This window comes from Dipodomys spectabilis, unplaced genomic scaffold (assembly GCF_019054845.1).
Source record: "Dipodomys spectabilis isolate Male_0828 unplaced genomic scaffold, ASM1905484v1 ptg000226l, whole genome shotgun sequence".
Classification (NCBI taxonomy): domain Eukaryota; kingdom Metazoa; phylum Chordata; class Mammalia; order Rodentia; family Heteromyidae; genus Dipodomys; species Dipodomys spectabilis.
The window spans coordinates 2,394,656-2,414,496 of record NW_024870903.1 but is presented as its reverse complement, the minus strand read 5'-3'; the positions used below and the strand labels follow the sequence as shown (position 1 = coordinate 2,414,496).

The 19,841-nt window shown below is 41.6% G+C and overlaps 1 long non-coding RNA gene across 1 annotated transcript; it reads left to right on the top strand.

The window, feature by feature from the left end:
• The first annotated feature begins 364 nt into the window (after positions 1-364).
• Positions 365-19,346, top strand: LOC122123206. The gene is made up of 3 exons (XR_006150343.1): positions 365-3,661; positions 9,471-9,475; positions 19,334-19,346. It is a non-coding gene; the product is annotated as an uncharacterized LOC122123206 (long non-coding RNA).
• Positions 19,347-19,841: the final 495 nt, after the last annotated feature.

The following is a 19,841-nucleotide window of genomic DNA, read 5'->3' as shown; positions in this document are numbered from 1 at the left end:
ATGATTGTTAATAAAATATACATTAAATATGTCATAATTACTACATGGATTTAAAACCAAGACTAATGACATGAAAAACCATCGTTGTCCATTCAACTATAGTAACCTATAATGACAATTATACGAAAAACCCATCCACTAATAAAACTAGTTAATCACGCATTTATTGACCTCCCAGCGCCATCAAACATCTCTGGTTGATGAAACTTTGGATCACTCCTAGGAATGTGCCTAATTATTCAAATCACCTCAGGCCTCTTCCTAGCCATACACTACACACCCAATACTCTCACAGCATTCTCATCCGTCACCCATATTTGCCGAGATGTGAACTACGGGTGACTAATCCGCTACATCCATGCCAACGGAGCAGCCCTCTTCTTTATTTGCCTATACCTACACATCGGCCGAGGAATCTATTACGGCTCCTACTCCTACATAGAAACCTGAAACATCGGCATCATCCTATTATTTCTAACAATAGCCACAGCTTTCATAGGCTACGTACTCCCTTGAGGCCAAATATCTTTCTGGGGAGCAACCGTCATTACTAACCTCCTATCAGCCATCCCATACATTGGAACAGACCTTGTAGAATGAATCTGAGGGGGTTTCTCAGTAGATAAAGCTACCCTCAACCGATTCTTCGCATTCCACTTCATCCTACCATTCATCATCGCCGCCATAGCCATAGTACACCTTCTCTTCCTTCATGAAACCGGATCCAACAACCCCCTGGGAATCCCATCAGACTGTGATAAAATCCCATTCCACCCATACTACACAACCAAAGACTTCCTAGGAATCGTACTTCTCCTAGCCTTCTTCCTCACTCTAGTTTTATTTTTTCCAGATCTATTAGGAGACCCAGACAATTATTCACCCGCAAATCCCTTAAATACTCCACCACATATTAAACCAGAATGATATTTCCTTTTTGCATACGCCATTCTACGCTCAATCCCTAATAAACTAGGAGGAGTCATCGCATTAGTTCTCTCAATCCTCATTCTAGCCCTACTACCACATATTCAAACAGCCAGCCAACGAAGCCTGATATTCCGACCCATCAGCCAATTCCTATTCTGATTATTAGTGTCCGATGTCCTAATCCTAACATGAATTGGAGGCCAACCAGTTGAACGACCATTTATCATCATCGGACAAATCGCATCCCTTTCATACTTCACAATTATCCTAGCCCTCATGCCAATCGCAGGAATCATCGAAAACAAAATATTAAAATGAAGAAGCTTTGATAGTATAATAATTACTCAGGTCTTGTAAACCTGAAATGAGGAGCCCCTCCTCTCAAAGCATCAAGGAGAAGATTTTACATCCTACCTCCAACTCCCAAAGCTGGAATTCTACTTCAACTACTCCTTGTATGTAATTCGTGCATTATTTTATTACCACATTAATATCGTACAGTACATTAAACTAACTATCGTACATAATACATTAAATCTTAATCTCACAATTCAACCACAACAACATGAATATCGTCACAGTAACTTAAATTAATGTTCGAAAGACTAGATTTTCCATGATACGTGCATAAACCATCCTATTATGTCTATCCTCGTCCAAATGACTATCCCCTTCCATTGGTGGTCTCTTAATCTACCATCCTCCGTGAAACCATCAACCCGCCCACTAGGACCTCTCTTCTCACTCCGGGCCCATGACACTTGGGGGTAGCTAATATGAAACTATACCTGACATCTGGTTCTTACCTCAGGGCCATAAGCTGTAAAACCGCCCACACGTTCCTCTTAAATAAGACATCTCGATGGATTAATGTCTAATCAGCCCATGATCAACATAACTGTTCTGTCATGCCTTTGGTATTTTTTTATTTTCGGGATGCGAGGCTCAGCTGAGCCGTCAAAGGCTTGATATAGTCAATTACAGTCAAGCTGGACTTCCTGTCTAATATTCAAGACCCCCAAAAGATTAAGCTCTCGAGTATTTTATGAATGCTTATAAGACATAAAAAAGAATTAATACTAACTTCCCACTCAACCCATCACTTTACCTAGAAGTGAGCCAAAAACAGGATTTTAGTAGACCTATTAGGAGCAATTATTCTAAATTAACACTTTAGTCCCTATCACCTTATCACACCTTTACACAACCAGCTCTTCAAAATTAACTAACCAAAAACTTTGTCACAACATACATTCCCTAAATCTACTAGTTTACGTAGCTTAAATTATAAAGCAAGGCACTGAAAATGCCTAGATGAATCATAAAGATTCCATAAGCATAAAGGTTTGGTCCTAGCCTTAATATTAACTGTCAGCAAAATTACACATGCAAATATCCGTAAACCAGTGAGTTCAGCCCTATGTTTTCTACAGACCACAAGGAGCAAGTATAAAGCACGCGTACCCAAACACGCAGCTAAAAACACTAAGTCTAACCACACCCCCACGGGATACAGCAGTGATAAAATTTAAGCAATGAACGAAAGTTTGACTAAGTTATGCTGACTCCATTAGGGTCGGTAAATTTCGTGCCAGCCACCGCGGTCATACGAAAGACCCAAGTTAATATTCCAACGGCGTAAAGAGTGCTAAAATCCTAAACAAATAAACAAATAGAGTTAAGACTTGACTCCGCTGTAAAAAGCCAAAGTCAAAGCAAAAATAAACAACGAAGGTGACTCTAATTTTTGCAGCACTAAAGCTATAGCCTAAACTGGGATTAGATACCCCACTATATCTAGCCATAAACATAAATAGTTCATAACACTACTATTCGCCAGAGAACTACAAGCCACCGCTTAAAACTCAAAGGACTTGGCGGTGCTTTATATCCATCTAGAGGAGCCTGTTCCATAATCGATGATCCCCGATCTACCTTACCACTCCTTGCTAATTCAGCCTATATACCGCCATCTTCAGCTGACCCTAAAAAGGAAACAAAGTAAGCTAAAAAAGTAAATACTAAAGAAGTTAGGTCAAGGTGTAGCCCATGGAGTGGAGCGAAATGGGCTACATTTTCTAATCCTAGAACATTACGAAACTCTATGTGAAACCCATAGAATAAAGGAGGATTTAGTAGTAAATTAAAACTAGAGTGTTTAATTGAATCGAGCAATGAAGCACGCACACACCGCCCGTCACCCTCCTCAAAACCTTAACAATTAAAAGTCCATAACGCCTAATTATAAAAGACTGAGAGGAGACAAGTCGTAACAAGGTAAGTGTACTGGAAAGTGCACTTGGAAGAATCAAAATATAGCTTAAACAAAGCATCTGACTTACACTCAGAAGATTTCAATCCTAATGAATATTTTGAACTATATCTAGCCTAACAAACTACCAAATTAACTATAACATACACATAAATCAAACCATTTACCAAAAATTAGTATAGGTGATAGAAAATTTAACTTTAGCGCTATAGATAAAGTACCGTAAGGGAATGATGAAAGAAAAACCTAAGTAAACAAAAGCAAAGATTAAACCTTCTACCTTTTGCATAATGAACTAACTAGAAAAACTCTGACAAAGAGAACTTTAGCCAGAAACCCCGAAATCAAGCGAGCTACCCTAGAACAGCCTTTTACAGGGCCAACTCATCTATGTAGCAAAATAGTGAGAAGATTTTAAGGTAGAGGTGAAAAGCCTACCGAGCCTGATGATAGCTGGTTGTCCAGGAAAGAATTGACCTCAGAGGGGTGTCTGACCAGGGGTGGGGCATTGTTGGTGAAATGGATGGAGTCCTGAGGCTACATACATCGACATACTCCTTCCTTCTGACCTACATGCTTCTGGGCTAATTGGTGGATTCTTGGGAAGGACGAGGAGACCAAATGGACCAAGCATCAGAACATACTGGCAGAGCTGGGAAAGGTGATGACCCTGTGAGAACTGTTGACAGCTGAAGGGTAGGGAAACAGGCCGGGTGTATGTGTGTGTGGGGGGTGTTGGGGTTATTCCTCCCAGATATTCACCTTCTGCTTTGACCCCCAGCGCCCTTCACCTCCCTCCTGGGATTTTCTGGGACCCTCTTCAGGTGAAAGGATGACCAAGCACAGAAGACAAGAGCTCACACAGCAAGGGGGGGGTCTATCTTCTGCATCCAACAACCCCCATGCCCAGAAAAAAGGAAAAGACCCGAGAAGGCAGGTGTGGAGGTGCTGTTCCCCACCTTTGACTAAAGCCACCAAGTTCCCACTAGGGAGAGAAAGGGTGCAGATGCATGGCTCTGTAGCTCCCACTGCTTCAGGCCAGGGACCATGTGGTGCTCCCTTTTCACCCATCACTGCATCTGCCCTTTTCCTGGGACATTGGTCACTAGGGATGGGAGTGGGATCCCCGGGTTGTCACCCAGCCCCTACCCTTGGGGCACATTAGTGGCAGAACCCTGGCTGGACTGTGGGGTGTGAGGGAGGTGCAAGTCTGTGACCTGGGGGGGTGTCACCAGGTACGGGTGTCGCAGGGTGCAGTCCCACTGGGCGGCCACTCACCTGTGCTGCTGGGAGAAGTTGTTGGTGGATGCTCCTGGTGGGGTGAGCAGCAATGGAGGGGGCATTGCAGACACTCAGGTCCAGAGCAGAGGACTAGGGGCCGGGACCAGGCCAGGGCTGCAAGCCTGCTAGCAGCTTGCCACCATCTGAGGTTTGAAATGCAGTGCCTTGGAGGAAGCAGGGGAGGGGGCTGGGAAGCAGGAGGGCACATCAATTTCCTACTCCAAAGTAGCTTCAAGACTCTTGCTCACTACTCAGCCATCTCTACCTTCTTCAACTGCTGGTAGTGGTGACAACCAACCTAGGGAATCCCAGGGGGTACAAGGCAGCATGGAATGTGGGCGTGGCCACCATTCTTGTATTCCATTGGTCAGAAAGAAACCTGAAAGAATGGTGGTGTGGCCAGAATCATGTGATGCACGCAGCATGGGCAGAGTCAAGATGACAGCAACTCCCCCAGCCACTTTCCCAGGGAACTATGTCCAATTCAGTTGGGGACAAGAGGGTAACCTGCTTTAGCCAGATGGCTGCACAGATTCTTGTGTGTGTCTATTTGTTGCCAGTCCCAAACCTTGAACTCAGGATCTGGGCACAGTCCATGAGCTGCTTTTGCTCAAGGCTAGCCCTCTACCACAAGAGCTACACGGCTCTTCTTCTGGCTTTGTTGGCACTGAAGTTGGACAGGGGTCTCAAGGACTTTCCTACTTAGGATAACTTTGATCCTCCCATCACAGCCTTGTAAGTAACAAGGAGGATTGCTGAGAGCCACTGGGCCTGCCTAATCACTGGTCTTGTTTATGTTCTTGGACAGACTGGTGAGTTCCCTATCCTCAGGTTGAAGTGGTGGGAGCTGGAGCCCACTATTCGAATCCTGGTCCTGCCACCTCTAAATGGTAGGAGATCCTAAGAAACTTGTTCCTATCCATATGATTACCAATGGAATGTGATGTAAGTCATGATTGAACAGTTCTTGAATAATTCTAGGATAAAATGATACACAATTATATTATAAGACACTGATTGATTTTAATTAATACTTTATTAAGCATTTAAACAATCACATTCATAAAATGGAGGCATAATGAAATACCTAAGAAATGGACCTTATATACTATAAAGGTGCCATTTTTTTCTGCCAAGACTGGGATTGGAACTCATGGTCTGGGTAACTCTCTTGCACTGTGTGGGAAGGGGAAGATTTCCTCCTTGAAGTCAAGAAAATCAAGTCTGTTCCTTAGGCCTGAAATTGATCCCCACCACTAGAAAACATCCTACTCATGTATAATTTCCATATATAATTTATATTTATATACATATGTTGACTCCATATTGCATTCAGTGGAGTTATTCATTTTATTTTTTGTTTTAATCATGTATTGACCATTTATTTTATTGACTATTATGACACATAGAACATTGATTACATTGATTACATAGGACATAGGTCTGCATATGTATTCCACTTCATACCTGACACTCAGAAGATTCACAGTAAAGGAAAACATGTCACCATCAGATTCTTACTCCACGATTCATTATTTGGGAGTGCTGGCATCTGAACTCATGGCCTACAAGGCCAAATTAATGAATGGGTGAGTGTCCACATGCCATCCTGGGGCAAATTGAGCTGACAGGCAGTTCCTACGACCTAAGATCGAGTCCCAGGGGTTGACAAAATAAGAACAGATTGACACGCAGGTGGCTGTATACTAATAAATATATATCTTTATACCATTCCAGAGATGTCTGTCCATTATTCACTTATATAGACTACATTTGTACCAATTCTTGGATATTTATTATACCTCCATGTAATTATTGTTATTGTTTTCATCTTTAAATTATTAATGAAATCTGTGTCTTGAAATTATTGTGTTCCTGTAATAGTATTCTTTTAATGCTTCATAATATTAAATAAAATCAATCAGCCTCCTGAAATTATGCTGTCTAATTTTATAGAAGCATCATTCACAATCAACTCATTCAACCGTGACATTGATAACATTCCATTGTTATTCCTATGGATGAGAATAAGTCTCTTAGTATCTCCTGCCATTGGTTGTGTCAGGACAGGGATTCGAAATCAGGGCTTACATTGCCACGTGGGCCTATGGTTTTCCCGGTATTCTGTCAGCCTTCAGCAATGCAAGGTGAAGTACCCTTTGCAAAAGTGTCATTTAGACCCAGGAGGTCACTGTGCAAAGGAAGAAAACATAAAAAGCTGTCTCACAGCATTTTTCTGTGCATTTTTTCCCTGAAAGGCCTGGGGGTTTAGGATCCCAGGAGCAGCTATGGGTCCAGTGGCTCCATCCCAGCCTTGAGTGATCAAAGATGAGGCAGAGTTGCCACGACCTGAGTTCAAGTGCCGTGCTGAGCATAAAATAAAATAAAATAAAAAATAAATTAGCTCTCTGGCTTGCAATTTGCACTGTTTATTCTGCATGGTTTTCGATTTGAACTCAGGGTCTGGGTACACCTGCAGCACTGTGGATGAAGCGGAATCTTACCATACTTGAAGATAAGAAAGTCAGGCCTGTTCATTAGGCACGAATTCAAGCCCCAGCCCTGGAAAACATACTATTTATATACATTGTAAAGATAGGATTTATACTTACCTATAGATGTTCAGTCCATACATGTTTGGTGTGGTTGTTCCTTGTATTTTTTTATTCATTTATTTACCATTGATTTTATTTACTACGATGACACCCACTCCATTGATTACATTGATGATATACTATCACATAGCATCTAGATTTGTAGACATGTTCTCCATCATGCCTAACACCCGGGACTCTCAGAGAAAAGAAAAATAATTTTCACACTCAGTTTCTTACTTCATGATCCACTTGGTAATGCTGGGATCTGTCTCAGGGCCTAGCAGGACCAATTGGTGAATAGGTCAAGGTGAACAAACCAGCCTGTGAGCAACTAAGGAGCTAGGCCATTCCCAGGATCTGACATTGATCCTCAGGGTGCCCCACGATAGTCATAAATTCATTATTTAAACATAGGATCTATGTTTACATACATGTGTGGACAGCATTTTGCATTCAGTGTACTTCTTATTTTGTGACTAATTCATGGAGGTATTGTGTATTTTATTGAGTATGGTGACAGGTATAACTGTGCTGACATGGATAACAACCTGTTCCTATGGTTATAGGGTTGCCTATGCATTCTCCATCCTTGTTGAGACCCAGGACTTTCACAGGAGAGGAAAACATGTGCAACGATTGCCTTCTGACATAAGGAGGAATCTTTTGTTAGTGCTGAGATTTTAACTCAAGTCTGGGTAGCTCTGTTGCACAGTGGGGGAAGGGGAAGCTCTCCATCCTTAAAGACTAGAATGTCAGTTCCAGTCCAGAGCCTAATTTGAAGCCCCAGCACTGGACAAAATAATAAACCCATCTTTTTTAAACATAGGATCTCTCTTTACCTACAGGTGTCGTATGCATCTTGCATTCAGTGTAGATTTTTTTAAATTTTATTTATTCATGGATATATTGTGTATATTATTGAGTATGGTGACAGATATAACTGTGCTGACCTGGACAACCTATTTCTATGGCTATAGAGTTGCCTATATAGCATTCTCCATCCTCTCTGAGACCCAGGACTTTCACAGGAAAGGAAAACAGGTAGATTGATTGGATTCTCACATAAGGATGAAACTTTTGGCTGTGCTAAGATTTGAAGTCAAGGCCTAGCAGACCCAATTGGTGAAAGGGTCATCGTGAGCACACCAGCCTGTGAGCCACTAAGGCACTAGGTCATTCCCTACACCTGAGATCGAGCCCTGGTGGGGGACAATATAGTCATAAATTCATAATTAAACCAAGGATCTATATTTCCATACATGGGTGGGCAGCATCTTTATTTTGTCTCTTATTCATTGATATATTGTGTATTTTCTTGAGTATAAGATGACAGATATAACTGTGGTGACCTGGATGACAACCTAGTCCCATGAGTATAGAGTTGCTTATACATTCTCCATTCTACTTGAGACCCAGAACTTGCAAAGCACAGGAAAACAGGTGCAATGACTGGCTTCTCACATCAGGGTGAATTTTTGGCAGTGCTGGGATTCACACTCGGGGCCTAGGAGGCCCAACTGCCCAATGAGTCCACGTGAGCACACCAGCCTGTGAACCACTAAGGAGCTGGGCTGTTCCCAGGAGCTGAGATCAAGCCCTAGGGAGGCCACAAGAGTCCTCAATTCATCATTAAAACATGGGATGTATATTCACATCTGTGTTTGGACTGCATCGTGCCTTAATGTAGTTATTCTCTATTTTGCATGCTATTCATGGATATATTGTGTATTTTCTTGAGTATATGATGACAGGTAAAACTCGGCTGACGTGGATGACACCCTATTCCCATGGCCACAGGGTGGCCCATGCATTCTCCATCCTAGCTGAGACCCAGGACTTAAACAGGAAAAGAAAACAGGTGCAACGATTGGCTTCTGACATCAGTATGAATATTTTGACAGGCTGGGATCTGAACTCGGGGCCTAGCAAGCCCAATTGGCGAATGGGTCCATATGAGCACAGCAGCCTGTGAACCACCAAGGAGCTAGGCCATTCCCAGGACCTGAGTTTTAGTCCCCGGGGAGGGAGAAGGAGAGCACAATAGTTATCCATTCATAAGCTGAATTTAGTATGCAAATAAGTACGTATTTGTATAGAGTAGGAGAGAAGGCGACCTGTGATGGAATCCAATCTACCGTGTGACTTCCGATTTTTGGATCTTTCCTGATTCCTCCATTTCATGACTGTGATGATTATTGTCATGCTTCATCAATTCTTCATTACAAATAATTGATACCCCATGAGTCTTGCCTATCATTTTCTACTCCCATCATGCACAAACTACTCATTCAAGGATGATAACAATTGCATTCCATGGCTCTTTCTAGGTCCAGAAAAGAGAATCTCAGGCTCTCCTGCCATTCCCTCCTCCTAGGGGGGCTGAATTCAAGCCTCAGTCCTGGAAAACATACTCCTTATATACCTTTTAAAGAAAGGATTTCTACTTCCATACAGATGTTCAGTCCATATCATGTTTGGTGTGGTTATTTATTTTATTTCTTGTTTTATTCATTTATTTACCATTTATTTTATTGACTCTGATGACACCTATACCATTTATTATATTGTTTACATCCTATCACATAGCATCTAGATTTGTAGATGTGTTCTCCATCATGCCTGGTATTGCTAGGATCTGAATGCAGGGCCTAGCAGGCCGAATTCATGAATGGGTGAGTGTGAGCATGGCATCCTCTAGCCAATGAAGCTGTCAGGTGGTTACTAGGCGCTAGTTTGTGCCCCAGGTTTGGCCAAAACAGCGATAAATAGATAGGCAGGTGGTGGTATACAAATAAATAAACATTGGTAAACAGTGCCAGAGCCTTCTATGACTGAATGACACCTACTATGTTCCTACCAACACTTAGGTATTTATTATTCCACCATTACAGGAATATTATTCTTTTCATGCTTAATAAACTATTAAGATCAATCAGCAACCTAGGATTATTGCATCCAATTTTAGACTCAACTTGTGCATGAACTACTCTTTCAGTTGGCATTCATATGCATAGGAACAAGTCCCTTGCATTCTTCTACCATTGTTAGGTGTCAGGACCGGGTTTGAACCAAGAGCCTATGTTGACAGGTTGGCCTATGGTTTCCCTGATAGCCCGCCAGCTTTCAGCAATGGCAGGTCAGCTCCACTTTGCAACCAGGTAATTAAGACCCAGGATAGTCACCTTGCAAAGAAAAAAATCCTAAAACCCTTCAGCCCTCTGCAGCTCACCACTTTTTGTGCTTTCCAGCTTTTTTTTTTCTTCCTGCAATCCCTCTGGGCCTAAGATCCCCCAATCGAATATGGGTCCAGATGCTGCACCCCAGCCTAGGGTGATCGAAGCTAAGGCAGACTTCCATGACATGAGTTCAAGCCCCATTGTTGACCAAAAAAAAAAAACCAAATAAAAATTAATTAATTAATTAATTAAATTAAAAAAATAAAGCTCATTTGTTTGGAATTTCTGCCAGTTTTCTTTCCTAGCCTAGGATTTGAACTCAGGGTCTTGGTAAATCTGTAGCAATGTGTGGGAAGGTGCAGTGTTGTCACTACTTGAATTCAAACCCTGTGCCAAGCCAAAAAAAAAATAAGTCACTGACCTGGGCAGTGGGAGTAGTTGTGGACATGGTAGAGAAGGTATGGTAGGGGGAAAACAAAGGAGGAAGCAACAATGCTCAATAGGAAATGTGCTCATTACCTTGCTCATGTAACTGTAACCCCTCTGTACAACATTTTTACAATAAAAATGTACAAAATGAAACAATATAGTTCTCAGAGAAGCACTTTAGGGGTAAAGGAAGGATGTCTGAATAGCTGTACAAAATTCACCACTGCATTTTTGTTTAATGCTCAGTATGAAACTGAATAAACATAACAGCTTCCATTAAAAAAAATTAAGTCTCAGTCTTGGAACTGGTGCCAGTATTTCTGCTATTGCTGGGATTTGATCTCACTGTCCAGGTAACTCTTTTGCACCATAGGTGAAGGCAAATCTCACTGTCCTTGAGGAAAAGAAATTCAGGCTAGAGTTCCCAGGGACTGAATGAAGGCCCTGCAATGGAAAAACTATTTCTATACATGTGTAATATATGATATATACTTACATATGTATGTTTTTTACATATTATGATTACTATTGATTTTGTATTTTATTTTTATTTGATTCATTAATTTATTGTTTTATTATTATACACATAATATTTATTACATTTTGAACATACATTATAAAATTATACACAATAATTTAGGACATTAACTCATTTTTCATTAATCTTTTATTAAGTGTTGAAACATGATACATAATTAAATGGAGGCATTTGTCACAGTCTTCACATGTTTAGAGTCTCACTCAAGTATGAGCTGTGTTTTACCTTTGGATACCTTACTATAGTGATCTCTTTAGATGATTTATAGTCAGAAGCCTTTTCTTGAGGATAGGCAAGTTGAGGGATAAAATTGTAAGGGTGGGGCAAGAAATGTGGCTTAGTGGTAAAGAGCTCACTCAGCTTGCATGAATGTCAGGGTTTGAATCCTCAGTGCCACATACTCAGAAAAAGCCAGAAGCTGTGGAGGGGCTCAAGTGGTAGAGCACTAGCCTTGAGGAAAAGAAGCCCCAACACTGTCAAAAACAATAGGCCATATGCCAGTGGCTCACACTTGGAACTCTAGCTTCTCTGGAGGCTGAGATCTGAAGACCACCGTTCAAAGTCACCCTAGACAAGGAAAGCCTGTTAGACTGTTATCTCCAATGAACCACCAAAAAACCCACGTGGTGCTGTGGATCAAGTGATACAGTGTTTGCCTTGCTCAGGAAAAGTCCCTAGATTTGATTCAATTCACACAATTGGAAAAAACTAAGGGTTAATCAAAGTACTTTTTCTATTTGCTAATTAGGAGAACATTCTCTGGAAAATGAACGCTGATATATAGCAGAATTGAAATCAGAGCTCAAGGTTCAAGTGTAGCAGATCCATATGCCCAGCCTCTCCGACTCTAGCATTATAACCTTGTGTCCTACGGGGTTCTGAAAGGTCAAATGTTGAAAGACATAATATGCTCACCAAGCCCTTTGTGATGAGCAGTTGACTTGTATTGTTGATGTCATTACACTTCTGAACCCAGCAGAACAGCAGTGGCTCACACCCGTCACCTAGCTCAGGAGGCTGAGATCTGAGGATCACAGGGTGAAGCCAGCTAGGGCAGGAAAGTCTAGGACAATCTAACTTCCACTTTGGAAAGGTCAGATGTTCAAGAGCTTCCTGTGTTTCTCTTGGTGATGAGAAGTTACTTGCACTCTAAATGTTCTTAGAATTCTTGAGCTATAGAAGCAGAAAAGAAACATTTTTAACCCATCCTGGGTTCAAATGAAGTATTCAGGATCCAAGCCCTAGCCCTGTTAGCAGGAAGAACTCCTGTGTAACATTGTATTTGAAGGACCAAAAACAGTTTCAAAAGACATGCTAGGTGAAGAGACCTAGGCTTGCAGGATTAGGAGGCAGAATGTACATAATCAACAGGGAAGTGAGCTGCAAAAGCACTTCATGCATTCCAGGCACAGCCAGCAAAGGGGGGAACCCTGAAACATTTGTTAGAGTTACACCAGGGTCAGGCCTTTCTCAGCCTCTTCAAACAATGACTAATTAACCTTCCTCTCTCAGGTGAAGGGAGCCTCAGGCTATCTTTAGGTTAACAATAGAGAGCCAGTTTAGAGAGGGAGAGGGGAGGAACAGAGAAGAAAAACCCTGCTCTCTGCCTTAAGGAATGGGATTTTGACTCTCCATCTGTCAGATTTAAAGACCATTCTTCTACCTCTGCCAATTCATTCTCTTTCCTTCATTCTGCACATCATTAATGCAAATTCCCAGTCCCAGGAGAGGCAGGGCCCTTTCTCTTCTGTCTCTAAGCACCTGAGTTAGAACCTGGCTCTGCCCTCTTGGCTCTTGGGCCTTCTGCTGCCTGAGAAGTGGGACAGAGACAGTCTTCCTGCTCTGTGGTTGTGTGAAGGCAATGTGGTGGCCTGGCTCCCTGCAGAAGGCCTCACACTGGGAAGTATTCCCTTCTTTCCTCCTGACGTCCAAGATCTATCTATCCACCTATCTACCTACCTTCCTTCCTACTTACCTACATAGCTAGCGATCTCTTATCAGTTTTTGGGATGAACTCAAGGCCTGGGCACTGTTTCTAGCTCTCTGCTACTTGAGCCACAGCACCAATTCTGGCTTTTTTCTGTGTGCTACTGAGGAATCGAACCCAGGGCTCTTGCATGCTAGGCAAGCACTCTCTCACTAATCCAAATACCCAGCCCCCTCATCTTTTTCTTCATTGTAGTTTTTACATAAGTATGCTACCATTTTACGTCCCCAAGTTTAATTCTGAATACTGGCTATTTCTATGAACACTTTTCTTCCCCTGCCTGATTTGTCACTGTCCCTGCCTTGGCCTCATAATAAAATGTAAATAAAGGCTGTTGAGAGCTTAAGTGTGCATCATATAAAGACACAGGCCTGCTACCCTGGAAGAGAAAAGCCATGGGCTTGAAATGAAAAGAATGGTGCAGTATGTGCAACGAGTATATCTGAAAAATAAATCAGTAAATAAAGCAGAAGCATTGAATATGGTCTGTTTGCACTCAGGGTGGTAATATACACACATAAGTAGGTAGGGCACTGATACATAACTTGGTATTCTCTTCTTTAATTTATTTTGTGGCCATCCCAGGGCTTAATCTCAAAGCCCGCTGCGTTCCTCAGTTGTTTTGCTCAAGGGTGAGGCTCTACCACCCTCACAGCTCCACTTCAAGCCATCTGGTCATTAATTGGACATAAGTACCTTCCAAACTTTCTTGCCTGGTCTGGCCTGTTTTTCCTGCTCGGCTTTCTCTCTCAAAGCTGGAGCTCTACCCTCTGGGCCACTGCTTCACTTTTGGTTTTCTTTTGGTTTTTGGAGATAAGAGTCTCAAAGACATTCCTGCTTGGGCTGGCTTTGAACGGCAATCTCCTGAGGAGGCTTCAAGCGGCTTTCCTCAAGGATTCGCCAAGGAGGTGCTCCACAGAAATCCTTAGTCTAAATCTTGAGACCATGAGCTCAGAGCAGAAACCCAGAGCTTTACCATTTTGTGCCACAGCTTCACTTCTAGTCTGTGTGTGTGTGTGTGTGTGTGCGCGCGCGCGCACGGGCTTCTGCTCTGAGCCTATGGTCAGCACCTAGTCCCTGTGTTCAACCCCAAAACCTAGCCACCCAGGGCCCAACTAAGAGAAGTGAAACATTTCAAAACTTGATGAGCTTCACCAGACTCATATGACAGGAAGCATTGTGATACCAGACATGTGCTTGGATTTCCCAAGCTTCCAGAACCCTGGGAGAGGCATCATAGGTCCATCATTGCTGCAGGTCCTGGGGTTGAACTGTGAGCCTAGGCATACTCTCTGAGCTCCTTTTACTCAAGGGTATTGCATTAACCTTGAATCCAAGCCTTACTTCTGGGTTTTTCTTTGATCTCTCAGAAATAACAATGTCAGGGACTTTCCTATGCTGGCTGGATTCAAACTAAGGTTCTCTACATCTCAGCCTCCTCAGGAGCTAAGATTACAGTCAGCAGCCCTTGGCACCTGCCTTTCTTTTCTTCTTCATTTTTTAATCTGGACAATCTGACTTCTTAACAGGGTCATTCCAATGGTTTGAATTTATAAGTAAACTACCCCAATGTTCTTACAGCTGCTTTCTCTGAGAAGGATTTTCTCTCCTCATCTTCTCCTCTGGTCACAGGTTTGAAGCCAAAAGTGAGAAATGAGTGTCCCAGGATTTGGGAGCAAATGTCCACAGGACATGCCAGCTTTGTCACTTAGCATTGAGCTGCAGTGAATTTACTGTTTCAGGATGAGAGGACCGAAAGCTGGAGCGATCCTCATACTCTCTGCATTGCTCCCTTTGCCTATAAAATGACCTAATAATTATGAATGTTTTTTTTGTCTACACCCTTAAGTATCTAGAACACACCAGAAGCATATTCATGTTTCTGTTTTTCTCTAGCACACACACATGCACGTACAGCTTCACTTCTGGTCTCTGTGTGTGTGTGTATGTGTGTGTGTGTGTGTGTGTGTGTGTGTGTGTGTGTGTGTGCATGCGCACACGCTCATGCACACACATACACATGTGTGCATACACCAGTCCTGGAGCTTGAACTCAGGACCTGAGCACTGTACCTAGTTTCTCTTATACAAGGATAGCCCTCTCCCACTTGAGCCACAGAGCCACTTCAGGCTTTTTTCTAGTGATGTGGTCCTGAGAAATCAAGCCCAGGGTTTCATATATGCAAAGTACTCTACCTCTAAGGCACATTCCCAGACCACTAAGTCAGGTTTGTTTGTTTGTTTCTGTTTTTTTTTATTGTTGTTGTTGTAGGTTGTAGGAGTTAAAGTCTGGGTCTGGTGCTGTCCCTGAGCTCTTCAGCTCAAGTTTGTGCTCTACCACTTGAGCCACAGAGCTACTTCAGGTTTTCTGGTGGTTCATTGGAGCTATATGTCTCAAGGACTTTCCTGCCCAGGTTAGTTTTGAACCATAATCCTCAGATCTCATCCTCCCGAGTAGCTAGGATAACAGGCATGAGTCACAAGCACCCAGCTTCCACTTCAGTTGTCTTAGTGGTGAATTGAAGATAATAGTCTCAGGACCTTTTGTGTCTGGGATAGTTGGGAACCCATATCCACAGATCTCAACTTCTTATAAGGCAAGGCAACAGACTTCAGCTATCAACTCCTAGGCCGTGGCATTCTGCTGCAAGGTGGTTAGTGGTTCCATGTGGTGGAGTGTTAGCCATGAGCCCAAGAGATAAGGGTCAGCACCTAGGCCCCGAGTTCAAGGTTCATGACTGAGAAAAATCAAAACAAAACAATTGTCCACAGGAGACAACTCACTAGTCTTCAGTAATACATAATTTTGTCTCTGCCATGGGGACATATCTGAGCCTCAATATTCTTGTCTGCATAATCATCTGAGTTGTGGAGGTCTTCGAGTACCAGGTGAAAGAGTGCACCCAATGAAGGACACAGCACATGTTACTCTTTGCAGGACTCAGCTGAGAGCATCTTATGAAGGACTCAGCACATAACTCTATTCGATAAGCTGTCATTAGGATTGGGGTGCTTTCATCAGTATCACCATTCTTTGAGGAATATTTCACAAACCAAACAAGTTCACATCTAATGGTTTAATGGTATTTTTGAGGGGGGAGTTACCCAGGGTGCTGGAACTCAAAGCATGGGGATACCGTTCTAATAACATTTGCTCAAGGCTAAAGCTGTACCACTTCAAGCCACATTTTAAAGTGTCCCGTAGACTTCCTGCTAGGACTGGGTTTTAAAGCCCCCAAGCAGCCAGGATGATAGGGGTAAGCCAGCAGCGTCTGGTTCCTTGCAGCTGGGTTGCAGGCGTTTACATCTGGCTAAGTCAGGTTAGGTGGAAGCTTTCAGCACCAGACTCCTAGCTTGCTTTGTGATGAGGTATTTGAAGTCCTGTCCTTCTACAGTTGCAGTTAGAACATTCTGCCTTTTTGGCAGCAGTCCTGGGGCTTGAGTAAGGGCTTCGACAGTGTCCCTAAGCATTTGTGCTCAAGGCTGGCACTCAATTGAGGAAAGGCAGCAGAACTTCCAGGTTTTCTGTTTATGTGGCACTAAGGAATCAAAACCAGGGATTCGTGCTTACTAGGTGAGAACTCAACCACTGAGCCCCAGGAGTGAACAAGATATAAATAGATAGAGATTGCTCTATATAAATATTATATACACAAAAAGAGATGCCTGTATATTATTAAATTATAGATAATATTACTACCAATTATTAGGTATTAAATTATGTCTCTGTTTAATGATGTGTCCCAGTTGAACCATTAATAAAGCATTAATTAATAATTACTCAATATCCTGTTATTATTTATCACATATGTATATACATCCATACATATAATTACATATTTTATAGAACAAGACAGATGTCTACATATAATTAAATTATGTATGCATCATGTGTTACTACCAATTATTATGTATTTAATTATGTCTCCATGCAATTTTTATTCTGTTAGTGCTTAATAAAATATTCATCTTAATGCAGTCCTATAGTTCTTATATCTAATATTATCCTACAATGATTCACTACTAATTCAATTTGTTTATCATTTACTGTAGTGATAATTTTTCCACCTATGACATTTATTACATTTATGACATCCTCTTACATAACATATAGATTTGCATACGAATTATACATCCTACCTGACACCGAGCACTTTCAAAGAAAAAGAAAACATGTGTCATGCTCAGCTTCTCACTCCATGATTACATTTTTGGCAGTGCTGGGATCTAAATTCAGGGCCTACAAGGTTTAATTCATGAATGGGTGACTGTCAGCACAGCAGCCGCTAGCCAATTCATCTGCCAGGCAGTTCCCAACCCTGAGATCAAGCCCCATATGTTGACTCCATATTGTGATTAATGTATTCATTCTTTTTGTATTATTCATTTATCTACCATTTATTTTATTGACTGTTAATACACAAGGAATATTTATTACATAGGGCATAGATTTGCTTGTGTATGAAACTTCACACCTGACACCCAGACCTTTCACAGAAAAGGAAACATGTGTCACTTTGGGCTTCTTAATCCACGATTCAATTTTTGTGAGTGCTGGCATCTGAACTTACAGCCTACAAGGTCCAACTCATAAGTGGGTGAGTGTCAGCATGTCAGCCTGGGGCATATGGAGCTGACAAGCAGATCCCAGCATCTGAGATCGAACCCCAGGGGTTGACAAAATAAGAGCAGATTGACATGCAGATGGTAGTACACAAATAAATATAGATCTTTATAGTGCCAGAGATGTTTATACATGATTCAGTTATATATGCTACATTCCTACCAATTCGTGGATATTCATTATGACTCCATGTAATTAATATTATTGTTTTCATCCTTAATGAATTATTAATTAAATCAACCACTGTCCTGAAATTATTGTGTCCATGTAATTAATTGTATTCTTTTAATGTGTCAAAAATATTAATTAAAATCCATCGGCCTCCTAAAATCACTCTAATTTTATAGTAGTATCATTCAGGAAGAACTAATTTAACCTGGACATTCAAAACCTTCCATTGGAATTCCTATGAATATGAACGAGACTCTTAGAATGTCCTGCCATTGGTAGGGGTCAGAACTGGGCTTTGAACTCAGGGCCTATGTTGCCATGTTGGCCTATGGCTTCCCTGGTAGCCCACCAGCTTTCAGTAAGCCACGTTAAGAGCATTTTTCAGCTGTGTCATTCAGATCCAGGATGGTCACCTTGCAAAGAAAACAAATGTAAAACTGTCAGCCATCTGCAAGTTGAACGGTTTTATTCTGTGTTGATTTATTTACTTTTTTCCTGTCAGCCTTTGGGGCCTAGGAACCCAGGATTGGCTGTGGATCCAGTGGCTGCACCCCAGGGTAGAGTGATCAAAGTTGAGGCAGAGTTGCCACGACATGGGTTCAAGCCCTGTGGCAAAATAAAAATACATACATACATACACATATACACACATACATATGTACACTATAAATATTTTAAAAATTATGAGGCTCCTTGGCTTGGAATTCATGCCATTTTTTTCTGGCAGGCCTGGGATTTGAACTCAGGATCTGGGTAAATCTACAGCACTATGGGGGAAGGGCAAGCTCACGGTGTTGGAAGACAAGAAAGTCAGGCCTGTTCCCAGGGCCTGAATTCAACCCTAGCATTCAAAAAAAATATTCGTATACATTTTAAATACATGACTTACATTTACTCTCAATTGTTTACTGCAGGGGCTGGGAAGGTGGCTCAGTGGTAGAGCGCTTTCCTTGAATGCCTGAGGCCCTGGGTTCGATTCCTCAGCACCACATAAGCAAAAAGAAAAAAGCCGGAAGTGGCACTGTGGCTCAAGTGGTAGAGTGCTAGCCTTGAGCTGAAGAGCTGAGAGACAGCACCCAAGCCCAGAGTTCAGGCCCCGCAACCAGACCCAAAAACAAATGTTTACTGCATATTACAGTTAGTGTATTAATTGTTTTATTTTGTTTTTAATTATTTGTTTTGTATTTTAGTGAGTATGATTGCATGTATAACATTTTTTACATCCTATCACATAGGACATAGATTTGCATATATATTGTACATCATACTTGAGACCCAGGACTTTGACCGGTAAGGAAAACATGTGGGACAATTGGCTTCTTCCACCAGGATTAAGTATTTGGCAATTCTGTGATTTGAACTCAGGGCCTAGAAGGCCCACTTCATGAATGGGTCAATGTTAGCATACCAGTCTGATGCAAGTGAAGTTGTTGGGCAAATTTGAGGACCCAAGTTCATGTCCTAGGAGTGGCCAATATATAAACAGACAGATGTGTAGACTGAAGTGTGTGTGTGTATTTATATATGTATATGCATCTATCAATAAATGTATACAGAGACAGACATTTATGTAGATTCTAGTGTATAACTATATATAAAGTGTGATATCTATATTGTATTTATATATATATTCTATTACTACCAATTATTTGGTATAAAATTATGCCTCCATTAATTAATCACAGTAGAAGACTTAATAAAGTATTAATTAAATTAATCAATAATCTATATTTATTGTGTACAATCTTATACTAGAATGACTTGCTAATTAGTGATTCAATTAGTACATGTCAACATTCTATTAGTGTTCCTATAGATAGGAACTAGTTTCCTAGGA